Below are 16,470 nucleotides of genomic sequence, written 5' to 3'. Positions count from 1 at the left end.
ACTATTAAATCAGATGAAAGAGTATGTTGTTTTTAAAAGAGGTGATTTCTGCATCCAAGGAGAATAATGGCAGGACAACACTTTGTCAGTGTTGACTCAGAACTTTCCAGGGAAGGAGATACTAAATATAGTACACACCCATACTCTAGACACTAGGGAGAGTTCAAGAGGTATCTCCACTACCTAGAGAATATATTTCTCAATATAATTAATTGCTTTTTGCTCTAATTGCTGTTCACAATGAAATAATTAAAAAGTCTGAGGTGAATTACTTGGAATTACAGATGCATATATTCTATTAATTTGCAAGGTATAACCCGCAAATTTATAATTATAAAATAATATGCTGGCCTCTGAATTCAACATTGATCTCTTATAAGTTTGGTCACGGTCTCAAGTGCTCAGTTCCTCCGAGTGACCTGACACTGTTTCTGAACCAATAATGCTGAGCGAAGACCCTTAGTCATGATGGTTGCACCAGGCCTATAGCCAAGAGATACCTGGTCTGAACACCCAGCCAGCACCTCTAGTGTTAAGATTCAAATTTCAGCACATGGTGAGTACTGAAACAACCCACTTTTCTTTTTTAATATAGAAAGTTATTCCGTGGACCTTAAGCTGGAAGACAACAGATATAGCTCTTCTTTTTTTCTGACCTTGTTTGGATGACTCTTGCTATATGACGGTCAACAAACAGCCATTATTGCCTTCGCTATGTTAGCTGGTACAGAAATGAGAAAGAGAGAAGCATTGCCCATGCAGGACTGAAACTTATAGAGGAAACCATTCATACATTTATACATTAGTTCACTTATAATTGCATTCATCCATTTGTTCATATACTCATTAAATAAATATACATACACTGAGTGTCTACTATATGGCAGGCTCTGAGAATCCAACAGTAATCGAAAAGTTCCTTGACCTCACTGTTCAATAAAGAAACATGTAGTGTGTCTGATGATGATAGGTACTGTGGAAAATGTTAAACCAGGGGAAGATGAAAAGAGAGTGCTAGGCTGGGGGTAAGGGACAGTGAGGGGAATTGGAAACCTTCCATATCAAGGAGACATTTGAACAAAGACCTGAAAGAAATAAAGGAAGTAAAGGAATGGGCTAAGTGGATAAATGAGAGTAGAGTTCCTGGAAGAAGGAAACACCAAATATAAAACCACACTTAACATGGTCAAGGGACAACATGGGGTGAGGTGGACATATGAAGAATAGCAGGAGGTAATTTCAAAGGGTTAATGAGGGCAAGATTATGTAGAACAATGTAGGTTATGATAAAGACTTTAGCTTTTCCTCGAAGTAAAAGGGGAAGCTAGTGGAGGGGTTGAAGTAGGGGGATGATGTGTTCTGACATTTTACAAAGATTATTCTAACAGCTGTGTGGAGCCCAGAACGTTGGAAAGCAAGTGTGGACATACAGATACCACAGAAAAATTGCATGCCATACAATGAACATCGATCTAATCCAGAAATTCAAGAGTGATCAGTCCTTGTAGAGAAATCTGTATCTGCCTTCGAAGGCCAGGCCCATGGACCGGAGAAGACTTCCCTTCTGTTAGAGGGCTGGCCTGCAAGATGGAAAGAAGAAAAGAGTGGTGTGTGACCGACAGAAAGAGCGTCAGTGGAGCATATGCCGGGAATCGACTTGAGGTTAACCTCCCACTCATAAGCAAGGCAGGAATAAGTCAGGACTCTGTCCAATACACAACAGAAAGCTCAGCTGACTCATTTCCTACCCTATCCCTGACCCCACTCTAGTCGGGGGGCAGTATAAATGCACTCATGTGGTAATGAGAACATGGAGATCCCAAACTCTCTTTTCTAACCAAGAAGCAAGAAGGAGAGAAAGAAATGATAGGAAACTGGAGTGTCCCTCGGGGAGCCACATTTTTGTCTTTCTCCAAAGGTTGAAATGGAGGAGGCATTGTGACTATCTTTGGGGGAAAAAGGAGGTAGCATTTACGATGATGATAATGGCGGAGGCAATTGGGCTAGCTAAGATGTCAACATTTCTAAATATAGTGGCATTGGGATGGCATTAAGAGCTGGCAGTCACAGCTGTGAGGTGGGGGGAAAATCGCAAAAGTACCTTAGTACTAAAACAGTGATTCAAGATGTCACAAATACAATCGAGAAAGAGAGAGATTACCAGGACCATCGCTGAGGACTCCAAGGCCATGCCCTTCAGTGATTACTGCCAGACAGTGGAGAAGGCCAAAGCTTCAATGGAGGTTAAGTCCACAGAGAGTGGGGTAACAAGTTGACCAGATGCTGACGGGAGCTGGTAGAAATAGAATTTGGAGCACAATAGAACGGTGGTGGTGGTGGTGGGTGTCTTAAGCCCCTCTTAACAATCAAGTGAAATATCACACATTTGCATAAGATGCTCTTCTAGCACCAAGTATGGGAAAAGTCTAAATGAGGTTGGGATGTATCTAATTGTTAAAATAAAAAAAAGAGATATTGGCTCCATGATCTCCACAGGATTTATTTCCTATTCTAATCAATGTTGCACTAAAACAGATGCGTGAGAAGTACTGTGTTGTAATAATGTGGCACCGGTCAACTCCTACCAGGACTGGAAAATGGGAAAGGATGAAGGGATTATGAATAGCTCTGGCCACAGAAGGAATTGTGGCCTTAGACAAGATGCAGTGACACGGAGGATGAACTAGGTATGCAGTGACTGAAAAACAAATGAGAATTCAAAATTCGTTGCCAAAGGATAGCAGAAACCAGAATTCTTGGGAAGAAAGGGGCTGGGAAAAGAGATACGTGGAAGGGGAAGGACTTTTAAAAACTCCCTCAAATACCAGGTAATCTGATTGAGAAGGCCAAGCACATGCCCAGGGGTGGACACCTGTTCAGAAAAAAACCAAGAAGACATTAAATTTTCACTTCTAAATGACCTTCAGACTGTGCACAAGCAGGGAGTCAATCTGCAAAGACTGGGAATGTGTCTTTTTTCTTTCTTTTCCATCTTTTTTTGGCTCTAGGTGTTTAAGGAAACTCTGTCAAAACACTAGCTGGCTGGTAAGCAAATGAAACACAGACTTTAGTGGCCACGCGTGACAAATAATACAGAATTTACAAAAATAATTTAGAAAATCACCGAATAAACAAACAACAACAACACACAAGGAACATATACAATAAACCATGGGAGGGAGATCTGATTTCTAGAGTTGGCACATTATATTATTCAAAATGTCCAGTTTCAACAAAAAAATTAGGAAGCATGCAAAGATACAAGAAAATATGGCTCAGTCATATATAAAAAAAAGAAATTAACAAGAACTAGAGTATGTACCATCTCCCCCAAACTAATATAGATAAATGGGTAAACTATGGCAAATCCATATAATGTAATGTTATTCAGTATTAAAAGGAAATGTACTATCAAGCCATGAAAAGACATAGCTGAATCTAAATATGTTACTAGGTAAAAGAAGCCAGTCTGAAATGGCTACATACTGTATGAATCCAATTATATAATATTCTGTAAAAGCAAAACTATAGAGACAGTAAAAAATCAGCGGCTGTCCAGGGCTTGAGTGAAAGGGGTAGGGTTGAGTAGATGAAGAATGAGATTTTATAGAGAAATAAAACTCTTCTGTATGATACCATTATGGTGAATATGCGACAGTATGCATTTGTCAAAACCAAGAGCACTTTGCAGCACAGAGTGAACCTTAACATATGTAAATTTTTCAAATATCATTTTGGAGTTTAGGAGAACCCAGAATGAAATGCATAATATGATAAAAAAAAAATCTAACCATTTTACAAATATATGAAACCACCTCACTGAAGGGGGTGAAGGGAAAGGATGATAACCTAGTGCCTCTGGAAATGAGTGGAGTCTAGATAAAGGCGAAAGGGGCTGTACAGCAGCTCTGTACTCTCATCTATAAAGCTGTTTTCCATGGGGGAGGGGTGATTAATTCTCATACCACTATACATGTGCCTCGGAATTCAACAATTAAGCAAATGATGGTGGCAGCCTGGTTTCTCACTCTTGAGTGGGAGGTTACAAAGAAGAAAGGAGGGAAAACCTGGAATGATTTATGTGGTGATAGATTAGAGTTGGAGGCAGCACGAATTCATGTTTAGCTTAATAAGGATACAGGTGGTAATATATAGAAACATTTATAGATACATGCATATACACAGTTTTAGTATATATATGTAGATTCTCCTACTGTGTCAGCTGAGAATGCCTGGGGGTGGACACCTGAAACAGTGACACCCTGGTGACAATGAGCACACCTAGCTCTCAGATCTTGGTTTCCAATACTATTCACCAATACAAAGAAAAAGGGCTCTTTGGTAAATGGGTTATTCCAAGACTGGGGCAGAAAATATACAAGATGAGCTTGGGGCATCTTGTAATGCCAGAAAGTAAGAAAGCACTAAAACTAAATATCATCAATGGGGCTATGTCAAAGGGACACAGGAGCCAACTGAAACAGCTCCCAGTGACCAAAGCAACAAAATGAAGTAGTATTGGATTAATTTTCTGAGTAGAAAGCAAACAACGAGTGCATACTGATATAAATGAATCATTGAATAAATAAATCAATGTGGGAGAACAGACAACTCTCCCATGCAGAAGTATCACAAATAATTATTGGACATACTCCACATACCAGAAGGTGGAACATAACTCTCCACTCCTTCACTGTGGGCTGTGCACAGCGACTTCTATCCAAAGACCACTGTATGGAAAGGACACGAAGAATAACCTTCCAGCAGAGAAACCTGACAAGCACTGTCTCAGTCAGGTGACGAAAGTGGACATGGACACTTTATCTTGAGTCCATGTGGTCTTGACATCATGGGATGAAAGTGGTACTTCTGTCGTCTTCCTCCTCCGAATATGTAACTCCAGTCTAATCGATGAGGAAAATAGCAGATAATTCTTAATTGAGGGCCATTTTAGAAAGCATCTGAACAGTGCTTCTCAAAAATGTGAAGATCATCAAAAACAAAGATTCTGAGAAACTATCACAGCCTAGAGGAACTGGAGGAGCAACAGTAATTAGATGCATTACGGTGTCCTCAGTGACCTTGAGACACCCACAAGACATTAGGTAAAAAAAATAAGAAAATCTGAATAAAATGTAGATTTTAGTTCATAGAAACATATTAATATTGCTTTCTTAATTATCACAAAAGTACCAAACTAATGCAAGATATTCATATCAAGGGAAACGGGGTGTGGGGCTTATGGAAATTCTCAAAACTGTCTTCGCAAATTTTTGGTAAATTTAAAACAGCTCTAAAATGAAATTTGGATTTAAAAAAAGACAAAGTTTATTTTAAAAAGTGATTAAAATCATTTCATATTTCAAATGTTTTTTCCAATTTATTTTAAATACATTTAAATTTATTTTATATGTACTTATATATGTTTTTTCAACTATCTTAGATATGCGCATTTCCCCTAGTTATTAAAAACTTTTTATTTAAACACATTGCAATAGCAGCAAAAATTATGTATGAGGTACCACAATTTACTCAATCTCTATTACTGTACACATAAAGTGTTTTAAGACATCTCTATTTACAACATATTTTCCACATAGTAGACTATTTCTTAAGGATTACACCTAGGTGGGGTTTTCCCCCCACTTACATTCAAGAATGAGTATCAGCGATGTGGTCATTTCAAGGGCAGAGAGTAGGAAACAGTGGTATATGTGAAACACGGTCCTTCTTATGTTGTCACATATGTAAGACTGGCCAGCAAACCTTGGTAGTTAACACGTAGATTCTAATTCAGTGGATCTGGAGTAGGGCCATAGATTCTGCATTTCCAACGAGTCCCAGGAGATGCTGATGCTGCTTGGCCATGGACCACACACTTTGAATGGCCAGGTTGTAAAGAGTGCTAATGCCTGAATTCGGGTGAACTGGATTGTATGTTTTACCATTTCTCTCATGTACCTTCAAAAATCACATGCCATCTGAGAAATGCATGTCCCCCACCCACCCCTTGTTCTACTTCTCTCCCTTGGCTGTTTCAAATTAGATCGTGGATGTGAACGTTCTCGGTAAACTATCAAACACCACTAAATATGTCTGAGCTTGCTCTTTCTCTCTCTTTCACTGGAAAGGCCCCCACATTCCACCTTTTGCCAAAGTGTCTCAATCAAAAAAAATGGCAACATTAGCAACTAAGACATGCACGAAATGGCTGCAGCACCATTAAGGTTCTGACAGTCCTCACTGCTAGGAGTCAGACCGTTTAATCCTCATTAGGACCGATGTCATTAACGGAAGGAGTTAGCAGACATAAGTGGCAATAAAACCTGAGCCTTGTTTTCAAGGAGATTGACATTCTTAGCAGAGCTGGGCAGGGTATGGGTCGTTAGGAATGGTGGAATCATCATTAAGCAAGAGCAAGTCAATCGCACTGAAGACGGCAGGCGAACCCTGTGTTTTCCCAGAAACGGGTGCTCTCAGCAAGCATGTTCCCACCAGGCACCCATGATCACAAACTTGGCAAAATAAACAAGCACGTTGGGGTTTGCATTTCTGTCCCTGGGACATGATCATCAAATTGCCAAGTAATGAGATCCAAGAGGTATAGATTCAATGCAGACAGACCCCGCGTAACCTCCCAATAAAGAAAACATGCCTTATTTTATTTAATTGACTGGAAATTAATGAAGTAAAGTATGATTTTATCTTATTATGAAGGCTTTACTGGCACTGATGGATGGATAGATATATGGGTTAATAAATAAGTGAAAAAATAAGTGAATGAATCAGTGAAGGAGTGAGTGAATAAGCATTTGACAGACCCAATTACTTGGGATTTGGTGAATAATGCGATTACATTTTTAACAGGTTAGAAACTCCAGTAATTCTAAGTTTCTAACTAGTATATGAAGACCACTAAAGCTAATAGAAACCAAGCAAACAAAATGCAGATTATAAAATTGGAAAAGGAGAGAGAAAAATGACAAAAGACTAGACTGACAAATCTGTGAGGGGAGGAACCGAACCTATCTGTTCACATGTCCAGCACCAAACACAGTTCGTAACACACAATAAGCACTTAACAAATATTCTCGAATGAAGGAATGAGCAGGTGATTACAGAGCTTGGCTTTAAAGTATATGAGAATCTCTTGTACAGCACTCAAAGGCTCTATTTCCAAAATGTCTGATTCTGTAGTCTGGGATGAGTACATATATTTACCTCTTTAATAACTATCCTTAGATGACTTGGATCCAGCTGAGTGTCACTGAGAAACTCCAGCCCGTTAAGTATAAGAAGTTATTTCTAGGTTATTTCTAGGCCCCAAAGAAACACTAGACATACCATATAACATTCTGATGTGGACAGTCTAACAGCTCAATACTGAGACCACATCTTTGATTTCAAGACTTTGCCTCTGGAAAGCTAAATATGCCAGGCCATTGGTTGAGCAGATGATTCTGTAAACAAGTTACATTTCCAAGTACACTGTATGTTCAGCCCTTTTCCAAGATATCAGTACAGCTGTTCTTAATCTGGGATCAACATTAGAACCACCGGATGGATGGGTTTTTAGAAGACTGATGCCTGAGGTATACCACAGGTCAGCAAAATCACAAATCTGGAGACAGGGCTCAGGTATCAGCATGCAGGTTGGGGTCCTCAATACCACCAGCTTGAAGGCCCTTCCTCATCTGCACCTGCACCACTTTCAAGGAAGTTTCGCATAGCCCCTCTTAGCTCCACCGGTCATTTCATTCTCTGAAATCTGCTGGATTCAAAGCACTTTATGTCTTGAATTCTGGTTAAAAACAAGGGACCGGAGCAGAAATAAACCAGGAAAGAATCCATTTTTGAAAACGTATTTTCACATGATTTGCTTTTATTTAATAATTTAGTTTGGTGAGGCCATTCCATTGTCATGAAGCTTGCAGGGGGGCAGCGGCGGGGGGAGGTTGTGCAAATCTTGTAAGCGACCACTGTCTTACTACACTGCCCTTGAAATGACCTCTGGTGGAATCCTCAAGTGGGCGAGGATCATTCATAAATGCGTAACCTCCCTATATTAATTAAAAATATGTTCATGCTTTATATGTCTCCTGTCTTATTCTAAAACAGATTTAAGGGAAATTTAAATGTAATGTAATGCATAAAGGAAAAATACATCGGAAGTAGGCAAAGACAATGAAACAAAGAGACACAAGGGCAAACCTATAAAATGCAGCCAAATATGAGTCCTTATCCTGAACTACTCTTGCCAGGCCTCAGACCTCCCCAGCCCGCCCAGTGCTTTCAGCCTGGGTGGTCTTCTCCTGATGCTGATTTCATCATGTTGACTCTGCCCCTCCCCACTGACATCCTGCACCAAGTTTCATGTCCCTGCAGTGTTCATCCAGTTTCAACTTGCACCAGAATTTCCTGGTTGGCTTATTAACACCCCGATTGCTGAGCTCCCCACCCGAGTGTTTCATGCAGGAGGTCCAGGGTGGGGCCTGAGGATTTGCTATTCCCACAAGTTTCCAGGTGATGCTGATGCTGCTGGTCTTGTGACCACGCCATGAGACCCACTGATCTTATGGTTTTCCATTAGAACATGAGCTCTTTGGATCAAAACAAAATATTTCCCCTGACTCACAAGGACTTGAGGCTCTGTTGTCTTTTTCTTTGTATCTATATAATGGCATTCTCTTCTTGGCCTCTAAGCTTGTACTATAGTGTGGCCTTCACCCAGTTTCTCAAACGAGCTATGCTCCCTTCTGCTACAGGCCCTCTGCACCTGCAGTTTCCACCAGCCGTTAACCTTGTCACACAACCCCTGCCCTACCACCTGCTCCAACACTTGTTTGTCCTGTCCATTCAACTCATGTGTCATTCTCGCAGGGATGCTCTTAGTTTAAATCAGGTCTTCTTATTTTATACTCCCACCAAACCCCATCCTTTTCACCTACAACACTTATCTCAATTGGGAATTACATATTCATGAGTATAATATGTGGATTAACGTGTTTTCTATCCTCTAGACTCAAACCCCATGGGAGTGGGAGCCATGTTTGGTTTTCTGCTTTTATTTATTCTTAGGTCCTACCATACTACTTGGGACAAAGGAAAGCCATTTACTTTTAATGGAATAGATTACATACATTTACAAGGAAATCATTTGTTCAGAATTATGACAACCATCTCTGATTCTTAAACTAGGGCACAAGTTGAAAGTGACCCCAAATCCTGGTCAGCCAGAAGTAACAAAACATGCACTGACATCATCCTAATTGCAAACCCAGTAATCAGGGTCTTGCCTCCTGGCCCTCAGTTCCCAGCTGGGCCAGGGAAAGACTTCCGCAGGATGTCTTGGTGGTGGTAGGTGGACCAGAATGTGATACTCTGCAGGTACACTGCTGATGGCCAATGGTCTGGCTTAATCCAGAGTTCAATGAGAGTCCCCAGAGGACTAGATGGACACTATATACTCCAGGCCATATTCCAAGAATATTGTTTCTCTTGGACAAACTTTTGAAAAATATCGGATATTATCAGTGTGTTTAAGATTTTATTCTCTGGCAAAAAACTCGAGGAAGTTTGGGTGAGTTCTGTTAAAGAATGAAACCTTATGCTTTATAAGCCAGCCTAGAATGGAAAACCTGAACCTCAGACAATCCGCCCAGGGCCTCCTGAAATGGCCAGAGTTATATCTGCAATCATTTTAATACTCACATTCTGGCCTTCCTGATTCGCAAACTTAAAGCTTTCAGGCTTCAAATTTGTTATAGGAAACTGCAACGGACGCACAAAGATTCATGTAGTGGGGGAAAAAGGGGGTTGAGCATGGATCACAGTGACCTGGGTTCAAATCCTGCCTGCCTGTGTTAGTGTCCAGCTGTATACTCTTGAGTAAATTGTGTAAACCCTCTCTAATCACCAGTTTTCTCAACTAGAAATGTTAATTTTTTTTAATTAAGGAGAAATAAAATAATGTATGTAAAATGCCTCAGCTTATGAAGTACAATAAATGCTATTCTTGTTGTCTTCATGATTCATGATTTTAATATGCTATTATTTTAAGAAACCCAAAGCTTGACATACTACCACAAAGTGATGTCACAGGAATTTTCATCTGTGAAGCAAAACAGATTTGAGGCCAAGGTAAGCCTGGCTACCAGCCTTTGTTCTTGCTCCCTCTAATGCCTTGGGAAAGACCCAATGGATGCTTTTTAAAAACACTAAAATAGAAAAAAGTGATTCCCCAGGGCCTAAGCGGATAACGGGGCCTAAAAGAATCAGATAGCCTATTGCTGTTGGCCAGGTGGCAGCAGGGCAGGCACTTGGTGCCATCTCCAGAGGCTTTTGTTCACAGCTGAGTCCTGCAACTAAGGGTGCTCATGAACACCTTGTAATTCAGGTATTAACCTGGCTTGCTCAGCTGCCAGATCCTCTCCCCAGTGGTTTCTGCAAAGAGTTTCAAGTTTGTCAGCTCATTTTTCACTTGCAGTATCTACCTCTGGGAATGGCAAATGGTCTTGGGCTGCCCCCAACTCTGATTAGCACATGGAGCATTTTTTTAACAGACTCTTCCATTTTTAATATTGCTTGGAGCACCACAGTCAAACAGCACTCACTTGGTATCAGGAGACATAGTTTGGACCTGACTCTCCCCCTGAAAGGTACTCAAAGAGAGGGAATGGCATATGTATAGCTGCTGGGGTAACAGGAAGATCTGAGGTATGTAAAAAGCATTTGGAAATTCAGTCAAGTAGGAGCCTTTGGAGTTTGAAGGTGATAATGGAGAATAAGGTTAGGCAGGGATGCTGGCACTAGACATTAAAGGGCCCTTCTTGGGGTCAAATATACGGCGATGGTTGACTTTGGGTGGTGAATACACAATGCAATATACAGATGATGTATTACAGACTTGTACACTTCAAATGTATATAATTTTGTTAAGCAATGTTGCCTCAATAAATTTAATTTTAAAAAAGGACAAAAATAGATTATATATATATGTGTATATATATATACACATATATATATATACACACATACATATATATTATGTCGATGAAAGATGAAGTTGTTGTTTGAGAAAGGAAAAGTTGGCATTAAGTAAAATGTTACTTATTTCAATTAAAAAAAGGGGGGTCCTTCTTGTTCCAGGGTTCTTCTTACTCTCATAGGCTATTAGAAATTGACATGTGAGGATACACATAGAGGTGTTGGGACAATCGGATTATGTTTATGAAATGCCACTTGCTCTGGTGGGCTTTGTGAAGCATGGAGAGAAAATAATGGATGCACAAGTAAACAAAACATAAGTTAGGATGTTCTGAAGTAGTTTTTGAAGTAACTCATATTTTAAAATTTTATATATATAATTATCATGTATAATAAGTATATAATTATATAACATAAAATGTAATATATATTTATAATATATAATACATGTACATATTATGCAGAATATATAATTTAATTATGTGTAAGTGTAATATATAATATAAACACATGTATAATTATATAATTTAATTAATTTAAATATATATATTCAAACATATATATTTTAAAATTACACATATATATTTTTTCCTTATGTGAACATCTTAACCACCATCTAACCATGCATGCACATGGTTTAAACAGAGAAATCACAGGAAGGAGAACAGTCATTAAACTGAGGAGGCGATTCTAAGGAAAAATCAATTGGATGTAGGAAGAAATGAGGAAAAGAGCAGGTTCTTTGTTTATTGGCTTAGTATGTCTGAGTGGATAAAGAAATTACCATGAGGGAAGATTTGAACAAATGCCTTTCCCTCCAGAGTCTTGGTTTTGCCATTTGTAAGATTAGCAGATTGGGGGACAGAATGTTACTGAGGTAGAGAGAGAATGTGCAATCTCTGTTGCGACCATGAAGATGCCCAAGGTGACCTTCTGGTCAGCAAGCATCAGCTGCAGTTTTGGAAAGAAGCTGGTGATTTGAATCTGTAGCATAAAGCTCTATAAGCAAATATTTAAAAACCAGGGTTAATGCTTTCAGGGCATGCTGCAACTTTGAATACTAGGATAAGTACATTCAATAATTCTATATCCTGAAATAGATGAATCTAGCTTCTCAGTGTGTCTGGGTTATATAAATGAAAATTCAACCAAAGACAATTTTCCCCCAAATGTTGAGTTCTCTGCAACATGTATCCATGAGCTGGTTCTATGTCTTCAGATAATTTACAGAAGTCGTCTCAGTCTTCATTTCCTTAACTCTGTATGGAGTTATTAATACTGATCTAATCAGACTTTGGTGAGGATAGAATGAAAGTGAGAAAATGATCATCACACCATTTAATATATAGAAAGACTCACTTGAAAATTATTCCTTCCATTCTTCTGTTTAAAGAATGCAGCCTCATAGCATGAAATATATGATTTGGAGTCAAATAAGCCAGGAATCTGTCTAATGAACTTGAGTAATTTAAGTTCTCTGAGCCTCAATTTTCTCATCTGTAAAATGGAGCTAAGAGGAGCTACTTTACTGAAGTAACAGATGGTTGATGAAGTACAGGCAATAATCTGTTTTCATTTACCATTGTTCAAGGTATGGTCTCAATAAATTGTATCAGCTTTTACTGAATGAGCTTCAACAGGAAGCAGAGCATGGTTGTAAGAGGTATGATCAGACAGTAACAATCAATCCAGGAGAGAAAAAAATGGGAACATTTTCTTTTTAACTAAGTTAAATGGTAATGAATATGTGGGAGAGATGGAGTACTAAGCTCTAAATCATTAGGAAATAAATGATATCTGAACATTTTTCTTATATAATAAGATTATAACAGTTCAATTAACAGCAAACAAGATGTTGCGACATGGATCAAATACTTTGTGGCAGACACAGTACTAAGTTTTGAAAGAAACAGAAGAAGAAGAAAGTACAAGCTCTCACCTGCTTTCCAGGAAGAGTTAACTCATAAGTAATTAGGAGTAGGGACTTGAATCAGTCTTCCAAGTAATGGTAAGCACATGTGTGGCAATGCATTTCTTAGCTTGCTTCCTTTTCCTTAGCTGACCAACACTTGCCTTTGCACGGAGCTAATTCCTCAGCCAGGAAGGATCCAGAAATTGTGGCTGTTTTAAGAAGAACTAAACCACAGAAGTAACAGAAAATCATGCTCTCCAGGAGAGGCTCAAACAGAGACAGAAAAAGACCTCGAACATCTATAAAACATGGGCCTCCATCGAGGAAAGCAAAATGCATTTTCTATTTCTACACAAACTTTAATATTTTTCATCTGGAGTTATTTCTATACTGTCAGCAGAAAAAAAATCTTTGCATATGGTTGTGTATTTATGAGTGAGTTTTATCTCTAAACAGATTTGTAACTAAAAACAGAAATATCTTTTTATGGGAGACAGCTGGTTGGGAGATTAAAGATACACATGGAAAGAGAGTGGGGCTCAAATTAACAAACATTCCTAGACATAGAATGTCTGTGAGTATTAGGAATCTTTTAACTTCTGACCTAAAAAAAAATATCTAATCCTCACCAGTTTCCCAGGGTAGATTTCAGCCTATTTGGCATTGGGAAAAAAAAAAAAACTATTGGAAAGCCTAGTACAGAGCTATAACTCTTCAAAATCTTAAGGAATCATAGATAACCTATAAATGCTATGTGAACATAAAATTCCTAAATATGCAGTTCCATTTATGGGATTCAGAAAAAAAATAAATAACCAGTCAAATCAGGCCAATTCTGGGCTTACTTTCTTTTTCTTGGTATACAAAAAAAAAGGTGCTTCTAAAATTTTGGATTTGATCTCCAAATTTCAAGCATCTGCCATGTTTGTGCTGGGAGTATGCTGTTGCAATGAAACTATTCTTGGGTTTACTCTCCAAAGGGCAATGACAAACATGAATTTTCAAACCATTTTACTGAGGCTGGGTAAAACCCTTTAAATTTGGTAAACCAATCCTCAAACTGGATTTAGGACACCAATGATGGAAACATCTCCAGGAATGGCTTTTAAAACGAATAGCCAGAAACTCAGGCTGGCTTTCTCTGAGGCTGTGGCCACTGTCATGGGAACACCAGTGGGAGAAGGTTTGGGGACAACCGCTTTCATGTTGTGAGCTCCACGCCCCAATGCAGGAGTCACATGTGCTTTAAGCTGATTTAATTTTTGGAATCGTCTGAATAACAGCAAGGCATACAGTTGGCTGTCTACAATGATTTTAACAGTAAAACAAAAGTTGCAATCATCAGGGTTGGCTGACAAAGGAGAAATCACTCAGTTCATTTCCTACACTGCCCCCAGTTTAGCTAGGTATTTCTCATAATTCCATTATTAAAATTTACATGTTTTAATTTGTTTGAAAAGAAAATCTCTCTCTCAAATATGGAAAATTAACATGAATTGCCACAAGTAGAAGGTTATATAAAAATAAATACAATGATAATAAAACAATGCCAGAAATTATTGCTTCCGGAAGATTCTCAGCCTGATACCTAATTTTTTGTGATTTTATTGTGTAAAGTGAGATTGGAAAGTTTTAATAGATATTAAAGACAAATTCCTAATAAAGTCATTGAATGGACTAATTGATTAATGAACAAGTTACACTTTTATACCTTGTAACATTTGTTATCACGTGCTCATACTAACATGAACAATCGCCCTTAATACCCTCAGTGGTTTGTATTCTGTGCTTTGAGAACTCCTTCTCTAGTGGACAGCTGCCACTACTAAAGAGGACCCACATCACTTGATAAGGCACAACTTTTTAAGAGCTTATCAGTTATTAGCATCTGAAAATGGATGAAGTTTAGATTGTTTCTTGATCTCTTTCCTGCCCAACAACTCTGCCTGCCGCATCTTTTTCATTCTAGGATGCAGACACAGGGTGAAGCCTTCCCTTGCTCTTGTCTACCTCCACACTTTTAAGTACATTTGCTTCTACAATCTAGAACATTCTCCTCCTCAAGACAGTCCTTCCTCCCACAAACATGCTTTTGTCTACTAAGACTCAAAGAACCTTTGGAGGACAAGTTAATGATAGACATTAACTATGTTATACTTTGAGGAATTATAATAGGAAATACTTTCTTAAAGGCATAAAAATATGAGCACGAGAGTGATTATTTTACCATTGTTTGAAAAAACAAAAATGGAAGTAATGACATTATCTATAAATACCAGACTGGCTAAACAACCATGCTTTCCCATAAAATATAATATTTTGAAGTGATCAAAAATATTGGAATCATCTACATATTTACATGGGAAGATAACCACTTTGTCTACATAATTTACTGAGTGTCTCCTTGCTATTTACCTGAATTGTTTAATTCATTCATTGAATCTTCATGAAATCACTAAGGAGTAGCAGTATCACCCCATATTTCAGATGAGGAACTAAGGGCATAAGAAAGTGAGATTATTTGCCCAAAGTCATCTCTTAGTATAGAGCCAAGATTTAACCCTAAGAATTTTAATGCTTTAGGCAGTTCTTTTAAGTTTTAGACTACACTGTAGGTCTTGGAAATATACCTCAAATTGTTAACTTCATTTACCTCAGCAGATTCATAAGGGTTAACTCTGCATCCCCAACAGAGTACATGATATTTGTTCTCATTGCCAAATTGGCTGATGCCATTAAGCCCTCTTTAGAGGGTGGGGATATGAAGGGGGACATTTCCATTCATGCTCTGGGTCCAATACTAGGCTCACAGCGTTACACTGAGAGCCCCAATGTCCAGGGTAAAGACCTTCCAAAAGGATTCAACCCTGCAGGACCGAATTTTCCTACAAATCTCACATAAGCTCACTAGCTCCCAGTCATGACTGCTCACTACTCCCCACCTCCTTGACTTTCTCAGTCTGGCAGTTCTTGTACCTAGCTCACCTAACTCAATTTCATTTTTACTTCTTCAAAGATCTGTGGTTCTTCTTAAGGCTCCCGGAAAAGCAAAGCCCAACATATCCCCCTTTTGTGGTGGGGTAATTTTTATTTCCAGAGTAATGCTGAGTCTGCACTACTGTCCCCAAGTTAGCATGGGTAGGACTGAAGGTGATGATAGCCTGTGGTTTTAATCTCTGGATCCCATCTGTCTTTTCAAGGTGAAGCACAGGATATACTCTGGAGAGCTGGCGATGAAATCACTGAGGCAGGGACTGGTTTATTTTTAAGTACATTATAATCGCTACTGGCAAATCTCTCTGATAATCTCTCTTTGAAAATGAAAGCCTTGGGCGGTATGACAAGTATTGTGAAGTACCACCTTCCTACTGACAACAACATAATTATTAGTATAGTTGTTATTATTCCACAGAGGTTTATTTGCAAACTTTAAGTGGCAAGTATTTTTATCTGGTTTCCTGCCAGATACCAGGTATCCCTCCCTCTGTCTTGGTTAATAATGCTTGTAAACATCAACTGGAAATAAGTCTGCCCCTCTGTGAACATTTCCGTGATACAAAGTAGCAAAAGAT

At 38.8% G+C, this 16,470-nt stretch overlaps 1 long non-coding RNA gene across 1 annotated transcript in view; it reads right to left on the bottom strand.

The window, feature by feature from the left end:
• Positions 1 to 4,791: 4,791 nt before the first annotated feature.
• LOC120623017 (uncharacterized) overlaps positions 4,792 to 16,470 on the bottom strand; it is a 56,062-nt gene continuing 44,383 nt past the window's right edge. Inside the window, exon 4 of the long non-coding RNA XR_005658625.1 lies at positions 4,792 to 4,904. This is a non-coding gene — a long non-coding RNA (uncharacterized LOC120623017). The remainder of the gene's footprint in view (positions 4,905 to 16,470) is intronic.

The sequence above is a fragment of the Pteropus medius genome, unplaced genomic scaffold (genome assembly GCF_902729225.1).
Source record: "Pteropus medius unplaced genomic scaffold, Ma_sr-lr_union100, whole genome shotgun sequence".
Classification (NCBI taxonomy): Eukaryota; Metazoa; Chordata; class Mammalia; order Chiroptera; family Pteropodidae; genus Pteropus; species Pteropus medius.
This window is presented reverse-complemented; position numbering and strand designations above follow the sequence as displayed.